Source organism: Gorilla gorilla, chromosome 17 (assembly GCF_029281585.2).
Source record: "Gorilla gorilla gorilla isolate KB3781 chromosome 17, NHGRI_mGorGor1-v2.1_pri, whole genome shotgun sequence".
Lineage (NCBI taxonomy): Eukaryota > Metazoa > Chordata > Mammalia > Primates > Hominidae > Gorilla > Gorilla gorilla.
Window position 1 is genome coordinate 100,995,043 of NC_073241.2, and position 13,705 is coordinate 101,008,747.

Genomic DNA, 13,705 nt, shown 5'->3' on the forward strand with positions numbered 1-13,705 from the left:
AAAATACTCCCAAATGTACTCAGAAAATAACAAAAGCCAAAGTTATCAACATGACCACATTACCTTCCATGTCTATGTTTACTATGACCCTTTTCCTTTTTCAATTTGTTCTGACAAAGTAATTTTATCCTTACTTACTCTTTTGAGTTATATTAAATGCCCAAGAACTTTCTTTCTTTCTTTTTTTTTTTTTTCTGAGATGGAATCTCGCTCTGTCACCCAGGCTGGAGTGCAGTGGTGCAATCTCGGCTCACTGCAAGCTCTGCCTCCCGGGTTCACGCCACTCTCCTGCCTCAGCCTCCCGAGTAGCGGGGACTACAGGCACCTGCCACCATGCCCGGCTAATTTGTTTTCTATTTTTAGTAGAGAGGAGGTTTCACCCTGTTAGCCAGGATGGTCTCAGTCACCTGACCTCGTGATCTGCTTGCCTCAGCCTCCCAATGTGCTGGGATTACAGGTATGAGCCATCGTGCCCAGCCTAAACACCCAAGAAGTTTCTAGAACTCAGTGTCTGGTATATGTTTCTTCTGCCTGGAATGCTCCCTGACATCACTCAACTCTTTTTTCTAGTCACTTTCTCTGCAAAGATTGTGCTATAAGCCCATTTTAAAATTTCAATACTGCCCAACTTGCTAATTCCGTTTCCTGGTTTACTTTTTTGTGTAGCTTTTCCCACTAACAAATTATAAATATTCACTCATTCACTGCATATTATATGCATTTCACAGTAGAATATAGGCTCAATGAGGCCAGAAAATGTTGTCTGTTTTTTTCTCTTCTTGTGTTAGTCTATCGCCCTTCTAATAAAGACATACATGAGACTAGGTAATTTATAAAGGAAAAAGGTTTAATGTACTCACAGTTCCACATGGCTGAGGAGGCCTCATAATCATGGCAGAAGGTCAATGAGGAACGAAATCACATCTTACATGGCAACAGGAAAGAGAGTGTGTGCAGGGTAACTCCCTTTTATAAAACCATCAGATCTCATGAGACTTATTCACTATCATCAGAACAGCACAAGAAAGACCCGCCCCATGATTCAGGTACCTCACTCTGGGTCCCTCCCACTACATGTGAGGATTATGGGAGCTACAAGTCAAGATGAGATTTGGGTGGGGACACACCCAAACTATATCACTTCTATAACCCTACCCTCATAAAAGTACCTTGCTGAGATGTATTTGTTTAATTAATTAAAATTAAATAGACAACAAACACTTTATTGTTATCTTGTAATAACACTTTAAGCAAAGTGTCCTTTGATACAATATTTTATACCATTGATCCCTTATCCAAAAAAATGAACACCTCCACTCCAAATTATATATCTCTCTCAGATTTGGGGAGCTCTACCAACATTCTCTCGCAAGTATTTAACTGAAAATAATGCTGCTAGGTTTTCTCAGTCCATGTTACATATGAGGAACTCTTGAGCTATAGACAATTTTTAAGCCACATTCCATTGTATTACTGTTTGATAGCTTATGGAGAAGACTGCCATGAAGAACATTAGATTATTTGTTATCTTTCTTGATCTTTACATGGCCTTTGTCTCTAAGAAAAAATAATTGCTTACGGCCTAAGTATGACTAGCTAAATATAGAGTCCCACCAGCTTTGTCATGGACACTGATGTACTACTGCAAAATTATGATCCGGTAGGAAAGAGTCGGGTGTATATTTCAGAATTTGTGGGGAAGGAAGGGTCCTGTCTTGCCCTGCTGTTCTTTCCACTTCCTCTCTCCCATTGTTTATTCTTTTTGGATAGGGTAGCTGGACTGGACTTTCTAACACCACCATAAATTTATAAACATTATTATTTTTGTTATTCCCAAAAGTTACAGAATCATAAATGTTCTACTAGATGTGGAGCAAAGAGACAACTGAGACCCTTGCCTATCCATGAGCATTTGGAAGGAATAATTAAAGATCAGCCATTTCCAAGATTAAATTACTATTTTGAGATCCTGGTAGTGTTTAGCTAACTTACAAACTGTATGATCTTAAACTATGACACTGTTCACTTGATGCATATTTTGCAAAAAGTTTTTCCTGGCCAGTCAAGCAGGAAGTTGCACTTTCCTAAGCTGAGCAATCTCTGGTTGATTTATTTGGGATGAGATCCTAACTTTTTTATTTTGGATGAGACTAATGTCTAGTTCTACCTTGTCAGGATTAGACTGACATAAATTTGATGAATAGATGAAAATAATGTAAAATGAGGAATGTAGCGTTGCTTAATTCCAGTTTCCTCACATGGCTACTTAATTCACTGATGAAGCTTGAAATATTTTCAGTCCTCAAATCTCACACATGCCTATATTTCAAATATACCTTTGCAAATGAAATAGATTAAGAAACACTGGGCTGCTGGATGATGCTACACTGCTTGCCACCAACATTTACATAAAATAATTATCATGCACATATGCAAACACTCCCATGCTTACACATTTTCTTATGTTTTAATGTATTCATCTAACTGAAACTTTATACCTGTTGAACAGTAGCCCTCCATTTCTCTCTCCACCAGCACCTAGAAACCATCATTCTCCTCTCTGTTACTATGAGTTTTACTTTTAAAAAATTTTTTATTTGTTTTTATTTTTTGAGATGGAGTCTTGCTGTGTTGCCAGGCTGGAGGGCAGTAGCGCTATCTCGGCTTGCTGCAACCTCCACCTCCAGGGTTCAAGCGATTTTCCTGCCTCAGCCTCCTGAGTAGCTGAGACTATAGGTGCCCGCCACCACAGCCAGCTAATTTTTGTATTTTTAGTGGAGACAGGCTTTCACCATGTTTGCCAGGATGGTCTCGATCTCCTGACCTCGTGATCCACCCGCCTTGGCCCCCCCAGAGTGCTGAGATTAAAGGAGCCACTGCGCCTGGGCAAGTTTTACTATTTTAAATACATCTGATGTGGTTTGGCTTTGTGTACCCACCAAAATCTCATCTTAAATTGTAATCCCCAGGTGTTGAGGGAGGAAACTGGTGGGAAGTGATTGGATCTTGGGAGTGGTTTCCCCCATGCTGTTCTCATGACAGTGTGTGAGTTCCCGTGAGATCTGATGGTTTATAAGTGACAAGTTCCTCCTTCACTCTCTCTCTTCTGTCCTGCCACCATATGAAGAAGATGTCTGCTTCCCCTTCCACCATGATTGTAAATTTCCTGAGGCCTCCTCAGCCATGCAGAACCATGAGTCAATTAAATGTATTTCCTTTATAAATTACCCAGTCTTGGGTATTTTTTATAGCAGTGTGAAAACAGAGTAATACAACATCATATACACAGAATCACGCAGTATTTGTTCTTCTGTGACTGGCTTAACTTACTCAGCAAAATGCCCTCCAGGTTAATCCATGTTGTCACTTACAACAGGATTTGCTTCTTTTGTAAGGTGGAATGACATTCTGCTCTATGTATATACCACATGTCCTTTATTTAGTCATCCATCAGTGGACATTTTTAATTCGGCCAATGCCATCTTGTTTTTCATCTTTGGTGCCTAATTGTCTTACACTTAGAATTTCCCCACTTTGAAATTACTTAAGAATACTTAAAATATTTTATAAGGTTTTAATATTTTAAATCAATATGATTTAGTCAAAATTCAAGTCTTAACTTAGGTAAAATCTATATGCAATGAAAAGAGTATTGTAAGTGTACAGAATAACGAGTTTACAGAAATGTATGCAACACGTAACTATACCCTGATCGAAATATGGAAGATTCCTATCACCCCAGAAATGTTATTGACTTTTTAGATGAAGGCCAACACAATTCTAGTGTTTCATTTAAGGGAATCTTGCTGTCTTTACTCTTCTGTGTCTGGCTTCATTCATTCTGCATTAAGCTTTTGAAATTTACCCATGTAGATGTGTGTGTCACAAGTTCAATACTAAGTTGCATTCTGTTTTAGGGATAGACCACAATTGATGTATTCACTGGCTGGTTGATATATGGGCTATTTTCATTTTGAGGCTTTTAAAAATAAAGTTTAATGAGCATTCAAGGACAGACCAGTATAGTATTTCAAGTAAGGTATTTCAGTACTCACTGAAAAATAACCTCATAATGTATCTAGGACCTAATTGTCTTTCATGACAAAAAATAAATATTATCTGCAAATGTCATTAAATGGACGATCTTGAGATGAAGTAATTATCCTGGATTATCTGGATGGACCCTAAATTGCCAAAACAAGTGTCCTTATAAGAAAAAGACAGTGGGGGCTGGGCATGGTGGCTCATGCCTGTAATCCCAGCACTTTGGGAGGCCGAGGTCCGGGGATTACCTGAGGTCAGGAGTTCAAGACCAGCCTGGCCAACATGGTGAAACCCTGTCTCTACTAAAAATACAAAATTAGCAGGACATGGTGAGTGCGTCTGTAATCCCAGCTACTTGGAAGGCTGAGACAGGATAATCACTTGAACTCAGGAGGCAGAGGTTGCAGTGAGTCAAGATCATGCCATTGCACTCCAGCCTGGGTGACAGAGCGAGACTGTCTCAAAATAAATAAATAAATAAGAAAAAGAAAGAGTCAGTGTGAGACAGCATACACAGGCTGAAGAAGATGCAGTGTGGCCATGGAGGTGATGGAGGTGGAGGTTAGAGCACTGACAGCCATCAGTAGTGGAAGAAGCAAGAATCTGGCATTCTTTACTAGAGCCTCTGGAAGGAGTGCAGCCCTGCTGACACCTTGATTTTGGCCCAGTGAGACTGATTTTGGGCTTCTGGCCTCAAGAACTATGAAGGAAAAATAAATCGGGTTAAGCCACCAAGTTTGTGGTAATTTGTAACAATACTATGGAAAAGCAATGCATGCATGCATATTTTTATCTGTCTGGGGTTCATACATAGAAGTAGAATTTCTGGGTCATGAAGTAAGTATGTGTTTACTTTGACAAGAAACTATTAAGCTGCTTTCCAAAAAAAAAAAAAAAGTGAATGTACAAGAAGTAAAGTGTGAGCGCTAGTTACTCCACATCCCTGAAAACTACACATAAGCTAAGAATACAAGTTGACCAAGATAAGCCACCATGCAAGCCATTAATCCTACTTCTAACTGTTTACCTAAGGAAAATAAGAACATATATTTTCACAGAGACCTACATGTGAACGCTCATAGAAGACTTAATAGCCCATAATTGGAAAAAAAAAAAGGTCATTGACTACAGAATGGATAAACAATGTTTAAACACATAAAATATCAACATAACGTTTTGATGTTGACCTTGATCTCATGGCTGAATAATTTTATAATTGAAGTGCTTAGATTATTTGCACATGATGGAATTAATACTGAACATAAAAACATCACCATACTAGTAATTATTTTTAATTGACTCATCTTTTCTATTCCCCCCTCATTTTTATTTTCTTTCAAATAATTTTTTATGGATGATTTTCTTACTTTTGATGATTTACTAGCAGTTTCTCCTTTTTTGTTGTTTTGTACTTTAAATTTTATAGCATTAAATATAATTTTTAGGTTATGAAGTCATTTGTTTATTGTACTACATTTACAAAGAAAGGAGATAATGCACTCAGTAGAAAGAATAAAAATGGGCCGGGCGCGGTGGCTCACACCTGTAATCCCAGCACTTTGGGAGGCTGACGTGGGCGGATCACAAGGTCAGGAGATCAGGACCATTCTGGCCAAATGGTGAAACCCCGTCTCTACTAAAAATACAAAAATTAGCTGGGTGTGGCTTTGCGCATCTGTAGTCCCAGCTACTTGGGAGGCTGAGGCAGGAGAATTGCTTGAACCCAGGAGGTGGAGTCGGCAGTGAGCCGAGATCACACCACTGCACTCCAGCCTGGGCGACAGAGTGAGACTCCATCTCAAAAAAAAAAAAAAAAAAGAATTAAAATGTATTCAGGGGTCTATCTGTAACGGACAGCAAATAGAAAGCCTTTAGTGAGATCATGGCAATTTGACAATATTATTATTAAGTTCAGTAAAGGCATGTGGTGTACGTGGAAGATCAGGTTCCACAGGTGCAGCTTTCTACATCTTCTAATTCATCTGGTTCCTTAAATGATAGTGGAGAAAGCCCTTATTTGCTGGAGAAGCATTTCCAAACGAAGTTACAGGTTCTCTCTCCTTATTAAAATGTCCTGTCAATTATGAAAACTGGGCCTTTTGTTTGTATGTTTTCTGGTCTGGCTATAACACCCTGCCGACATTTGAAGCCCAGCATGTATGGCCTTTGAGCTGGCTACAGGTGACACCTTGCTTGAACCCCTTTCAGGGAAAGAGCACACTCAAGATGAAGATCACATTGCATTGATCACAGAACTTCTGGGGAAGGTGACTCACAAGCTCACTGTGCCAGGGAAGCATTCCAAGGAATTTTTCACCAAAAATGTGACCTGAAACACGTCACAAAGCTGAAAACCTTGGGTTTTTTTGAGGTTCTGCTGGAAAAGTATGAGTATTTCTCAGGAAGAGGCACCTGGCTTCACAGATTTCTTACTGCCCATGGTGAAGCTGATCCCTGAGAAGAGAGCCATTGCTGCCAGGTGTCTCTGGTGCCTTTGGCTCAACTCCTAAGTCCCTGCCCAGCACCAGAGCAGAGATCAAACACCAACCCTCCACCCCTGCCCTCCAAGCATTTTCCTCTTCCCTTTTCAGGGTGAAGTTCTTCCTTCAAGGGTATATATATATGTATACGTATATATCACATATGTACTTTGAAGAAAGGTATATGTAGGAAGGTACAGGACAACTTAGGTGAATTTGGCCTTGATTGGACTCTGCCAAAGACTAGTGGACTCAAATGTGAAACTGCCTGTTGCCCTGTACCCTTGCCTTTCCACTAGGACTTCCTTGAAATTACAAGCATCCTTTTTAAGAAAAGCTATGAAGATAAGTGAGCCCATCCTTTTATTCATTGACTGTAAGAGTAAAGTTTTCTAGTGCAGATCATATTGCCAGCAGAAGGATGAGGAGGGGAAAGAGTGTTAATTCTTTGTACAGCATTAACAGACAGGGACATTAAACTTGCAGTTTCTGGGCTGTACTATAATTTTTAATTTATTTCAGTCTTTCTTCAAAGACCATTGTATCAGTTACAGTGTAAAGAGCTTACAGCTGCGGATGCCATTTTCTCTCTCAGCTCTGTGCTATTGTGTTCCTACATGCTACTTCCTTGTAGGTGCCAAACACAACAAAAAATATTTATAGTTAATATTTTTGGCTCTCATTGTTTAATTATCTTTTAAAGACTTTAAATAACTAATGTTATTTTCCATGTACCCGTATTAAGACTGTGAGGTAGTTTTCATTCTTTGTGCATGTACGTGTTTCCATCTGGTGTCATTTTCACTCTATCTAAAAGACTCCTCTTAATTTTTTTTAAGTACAGGTGTACTGGTGATGAGTTTTTTCAGCTCCAATATTTCTAAAAAAGATTTTATTTGGCTTTCTGTCTTGAAATCTGTTTTTTCCTGGTTCTGTTTGGTTGTCCCTCTCAGAAACTCTCAAGTACTATGCTAGGGCAATTATAGGGCTGATTTTGTTAGTTTCTCTTTACTCAGTAATCTCTGCCTTGCTCTGACTGATGTCCAAGATCTGAAAATTATTACGTAATGTGTTTTTCCAAATTGGTTTGTTGTTCAACAAGGGAGAGTACATCCACTTCCTATTACTCCATCTTAGATATACCTGGATTCTCTCCCTCCCAGAAAGTTCTTATTTAAAAACTGGACATCCCAGGTAATACGCTGTAAAGAGACTTGGGCTCTTATTTTTTGGAGGCTTTTATTATTGTTGCCATTGTATTGCTTGTTAGTTGTTTTGGTAACTTGCTTGGAGCCCAGCTGTAAGATCTGTTTCTCTCGTGATACGCAGCTGTTAATGACTTCTTCATCACAGTCAAGCTTCCCCTAGAAGGGAAAGGCAGAAATGCTGTAAAAGCCCCATCCTAGAAGCTTAGGCACACCAGGCCTTCCTAAAATTCAGGCTACATCATGAGACCTGATAGTAGCTCCCCTGCCCCATCGTGAGGTTTGCACCTAATACTGTGGCAGCAGTCTACTGAGTATGGAGGGGCAAGGCGTGAAAAGAGGTCCCCTCGGGGCTGTATACAGGGCCTGCTGAAAGCTGGAGCAGGAACAGAAGAAAAAGCCTCCGGCTTTGGAGGCGTCGCACAAAGCAAAACGTGGCAGAAATTATGGCAATAAAGGAACACAAATCCAGCTCAACCACTGGTTAGGTTGCCTCAGGCTCCCACATTGAAAGCCCCTTAGACTCAGGACCTTCAGATTATGCGACTGACATGTTGCATATTGCATTAAGGAGGCAATTAATACTTCATGATCTCACTTATACATGGAATCTAAAAGCATGCTAATCTCATAAAAGTTAACAATAGAATGAAGCCAAAATAATATGCTGTGGAATGTATATTATATTGTTTGTGTACCTGTGTATTACTATGCATATTTGTTTTTTACTTGATGCATTGTATTATACACTGTAATTAAATATACGTTCAGGCATTATGTGTGCAGTTTAGTGTGTTTTAATGACATTGTGTATATTTAGTTTTAGCAAACTATTTTTCTTTTTCATCTTCATTTTAAAGTGTGTGATTAGATTTAGTTCAGATACTGCAAAATGTTAGCAGAAGATGTTGGGCCCTGATGAAATGGGAAATGAAGATTATGGTCCCCAGAGGTGGCAAATTAGAAATTTAAAGCACATGAGAATATATATTTTTAGGGTTACATATTTTAAAATTTATAATTTAAAAATATTTTTAATATTGTCCATAATACACAGCCCTGTAGTACAATGGAAGGATATGTGACATGGCTTTACACAAAGATCTGAGGTTGTAACTCTCACACTAAACCTATTTGCCAATTCTTCTATGTGCATAAATAAAATAATAATTAATTAATTAATTAGCAAATACAACATCAACTGTTTTCAAGTTTGCAATATGCTTTAAAATGCATTCAATAGGCTGGGCGCTGTGGCTCATGCCTGTAATCCCAGCACTTTGGGAGGCCGAGGTGGGCGGATCACGAGGTCAGGAGATCGAGCCCATCCTGGCTAACACAGTGAAACCCTGTCTCTACTAAAAAAATCCAAAAATTTAGCCAGGCTTGGTGGCGGGCGCCTCTAGTCCCAGCTACTCGGGAGGCTGAGGCAGGAGAATGGCGTGAACCTGGGAGACAGAGCTTGCAGTGAGCCAAGATCACGCCACTGCACTCCAGCCTGGGTGGCAGAGCAAGACTGTGTCTCAAAAAAAAAAAAAAATGCATTCAATAGTTTTTTTTCTTATAGAGAACACACCATTAGTAGGGTTGTGGTTACTGCTGTTCTTCAATTTAGAGATGAGAGAAATAACAGGTAAAAATTTTGGCAATCTAACTCTATGTATTAGTCATGGTTCTCTAGAGGGTATGGTAGATGTATGTATAAAGGTGAGTTTATTAAGGAGTATTGACTCACACGATCTCAAGGTGAGGTCCCACAATAGGCTGTCTACAAGCTGAGGAGCAAGGAAGCTAGCCCAAGTCCCAAAACCTCAAAAGTGGGGAAGCTGTTAGTGTAGCCTTCAGTCTGTGGCCGAAGGCCTGAGAGCCCCTGGCAAACCACTGGTGTAGGTCCAAGAGTCCAAAAGCTGAAGAAGCTGGAGTCTGATGTTCAAGGGCAGGAAGCATGTCGTTCAGGAGAAAGATGGAGGCCATAGGACTCAGCAAGTCTAGTCTTTCCACGTTCTTCTGGCTGCTTTTATTCTGGCTGCGCTGGCAGCTGATTAGATGGTGCTCACCCAGATGGAGGGTGGGTCTGCCTCTCCAACTCCACTAACTCAAATGTTAATCTCCTTTATCAACGTCTTCACAGACACACCCAGGAACAATACTTTGCATCCTTGAATCCAACCAAGTTGACATTCAGTGTTAACCATCACAATCTATGACAGTCTTTGTTCAGTTAAAATTTACTTTGGTAAATTAATTGTAAATTAGCTCTAGCAGACATAAGGAACATATTTTCTTCATATTGTTAAACAAATAACATATAAGTCATATCAAAATATTTCTAAAGTAACCTGGCAGAAAAGCTTTCTCATAGACATTCTTCTCCTTACCCATTTCCTTTATAGAATTCTGTTTCACTTTCTCCTTTCCACAGAAATTATTTCAGAATAAAACTGAAAAGAACTCTGTCTTTTTTTAGTTGAGTGTAAACTAATTCATTTTAAAGAGATTTTAGAAGGACTGTTTTTGAACTAACATGCTGAGTAGCTTTGCATCTTTTATTGACACATTGCAGCAGAAAAGTCGTTGTCCGTTTTAATCTGTGTTGATTTATTCATTATTGTGGATTTATTCTAAAGTGATTCAGTAACACTTAGCAAACTTTAATTCTTAACTCATTGTATCTTGGGAGGAGTTACATATTCTTCATCACTCTCATCTTCCTAGTCTAGAACATCTTTGAATTACACTCTCACTTCTGTATAATGTATAATCAGATGAACTTCTGAGTATTCTTCAAAATACTACAAAGTATGTAAGATGAAGCATTTTCATTTTGGTGAGGAAAACTATCAAATTCATTTTTTCTTTTTCTTTGCACCTTTTAAAAATTAATGACTGATGTACTTAAATGTATGTTCTTTAAGGTTGAAATAAGGGAGAATGTTCTCAAAGGTAAAATGTATAGCTTTCATTGAGGCAAACATTTTTAGCAAGTTTAACAGCAAACAAATATTAAATGGGGCAAAAAACAAAGTACATCACTGATATATGCAACTGAGAATGACATTGAAAATGTTGAATATTTCTTCTTTTTTTCTTCCCCCCCCCCCCAACACTGAGTCTCGCTCTGTCCCCAGGCTGGAGTGCAATGGCAGGATCTCAGTCTCAGCTCACTGCAACCTCCATCTCCCAGCTTCAAGCAATTCTCCTGACTCAGCCTCCTGAGTAGCTGTGACTATAGGGACGCACCACCAAGCCCAGCAATTTTTTTTTTTTTTTTTTTTTTTTTTTGCATTTTCAGTAGAGACAGGGTTTCAGTATGTTGGTCAGGCTGGTCTCAAACTCCTGATCACAAGTGATCTGACCACCTCGGCCTCCAAAGTGCTCGGATTACAAACGTAAGCCACCATGCCTGGCCGAAAATGCTGGATGTTTCTAAGCCATATTCTGCATGAAAACATATGATAAACTTCTAGTGCCTAATTTATTTTCCCAAGATGCAACATTTATACTATGAAAAATACTCATTAAGGCATGGGAAATTTAAGTGGCAGCCATGGTCTAATCTGAATACTGTTTTAAACTTTTCTCATGGGGATTTCAAGATTACCAATTACCTATAGTTTTATTTACTCGAAGTTTTATTTTAAAATTTATTTTAAAACAAATTTAAATTTTATTTTAAAAGTTTTTTTAACTTTTCAATTTATTTTTAATTGACAATATTTGTCAATTAAAATATAGTATTATTTTGCAGTAAGATTTGATTGAATTTGATTTTTTGTTACATTTTGACTTTTTGTTTACCATAAATAATTGACTTTAAAAAATTCAATTAACTTTATTTTTGCACTGTATTTTTCAGCCCATAAAATACAAATCAAATTTTGAAATAATAAGAATATTAGAATTTTATAAATGTTTATAGGCTAATAACTTGACACACTTTAGATCTCAGGCTACTAATGGCCTATAAACTTGAAATGTGATTTACATCATTATATGGCAAACTAAGTGACATACATAGGTATGTAGTTTTAAATAATACTTTGTTAAATTAAAGAAGTATCTTAAAATGACTTCTTTTCATTTGGAAAATATAGCCTTTGTCTTATTCAACAAGGGAATACTAAATTGTTAAACTTTATATCTAGAAGTGACATAACCCTTTATTTTGTTAATGGAGGAACTGAAATCAAGGAGTTCATCATTTATCTAATATTCTTCCTAGATTATGTGGCACTGTGAGATCTTAACATAGAGATCTAATTGCCATTTGATTATGATGTTTCTTTTAGTATAAGTTGAGATAAAGCAGATCATATTCATCTGCATAAATATCTAATTTCATACCAGCTTCCTTAAACCTAGTAAATTGTAATAAATGATCTAATCAATTACTCCATAAAGGGTAGGTAATGTTTTTCTCATTTTATTATAGAAAATATAATATTCGATAATTTATATATTTCATATAAAGCATTGACTTATGGGCTAATTCATTAAATTGACATAGTTGATTATAAACCCTAACGTATAACATTTCAAACTATTGTGTCATGTTAATCACTAACATAAAATCTGCTACTAACAGTATATATTTCTTTATCAACTAATTATCCTCTATAAAGCACATTTTGTATTTTTTAAATAACAGCACAAGTCAGCGTCTGACCTTTTCTAGAAACGATTGAAACTGCCTAACAATGCTCTGGATACCGCTTCTTTGATGGTTCTTGAAAAAGTGTTTCTTTTCATTTAAAATTTATTTGTCTCCTCAGTCACATCCTGTAAACTTTCTTACAATGAAAACCACAAAATGTCATCTGTAATTGATTATTAACCATTCTTGAATTCATTTATTAGTTCCAAATATGAATCTCTCCTATATTCTGTGCTGTCTTATATAATTGGTTTGATTATTGTGAATAAACAATAGTGATAGTACCCTCAAGTATTGTTGATGCTTCAAAAGTCAACAGCCGGGTGAGTCATCACTCCTAGTTAAAAATATTGGATGATCTACAAACCTGTGAAAATCATAAGTGAATAAATTTATCAATAAACAATCCAAATGCCACAAGCTGATAAAACTTCTCACCATGAATGATTTAGCAAAACGTATGTTTGGATATACATAAGAAAATAATCAAAATATTTTAATTATTTAATTTAATTATTAATATAAGTAATTAGCCATTTTGGAACAACCCTTTAATTTTTATCATATAATTTTTAGAAGTATGAATAATTCATTTTATAAAAAAAGCAAAAAATGAGCAAAAAAACTTGAAAAATAGTATATATATCAATGGCAATGGATGATTATAAAATCAAATTTTCTTAGATTATACATGCATTTTTGTTCTATGAATTAAAATTTATTTGGGGTTTGATAATACAGTATAACATTCTGTAATTGAAATTATAATGTACATGCAGGAATAAATTTCAGAATAATTAGAAAATATACAATAGACTAATATAGCATACTTTAATATAAACTGTAATGAAGTGGTTGTTTCTTTTGATCACATTTAATTTTTTATTTTTCCTCTGAAATGTTTATAAGCAAGTGTCTTATCAATCTTTATACCATACTATATTGTTAAAAAGTCTTTCTTAAATCATCTGGATAAAATGAACATTCAGGAATTATGCCAAGCAAGTTTTTTATTAAATATTAAAGGTAAATGATTTTGTTCATGGTAAGAACAGTGTCAGTAAGTGTTTTGCAGACTCAATCATTCTATGCCACTAAAAACAATAGTAAAATAGTGTTTAATGAAAAACTGTCTCTCTGTTTTATATAATCACTCATAGTACTTGGAAAATACTGTCTCCTTATCCGCGTGACCCTATGTACACAGGAGCAGGTCTTCAATGGCACCAGAGGGGCATACTCCCATTACTTAAGCCTTTTAAACCACAACCACCTCATCATTTCTCCAGAATCAAGGAGGTGTGTGTCTTTAAAGGTGTCTC

At 36.9% G+C, this 13,705-nt stretch overlaps 1 pseudogene; it reads left to right on the forward strand.

The window, feature by feature from the left end:
- Positions 1-6,203: 6,203 nt before the first annotated feature.
- On the forward strand, positions 6,204-6,554 carry LOC101152633 (SRSF protein kinase 1-like; annotated as a pseudogene).
- The last annotated feature ends 7,151 nt before the right edge of the window (positions 6,555-13,705 follow it).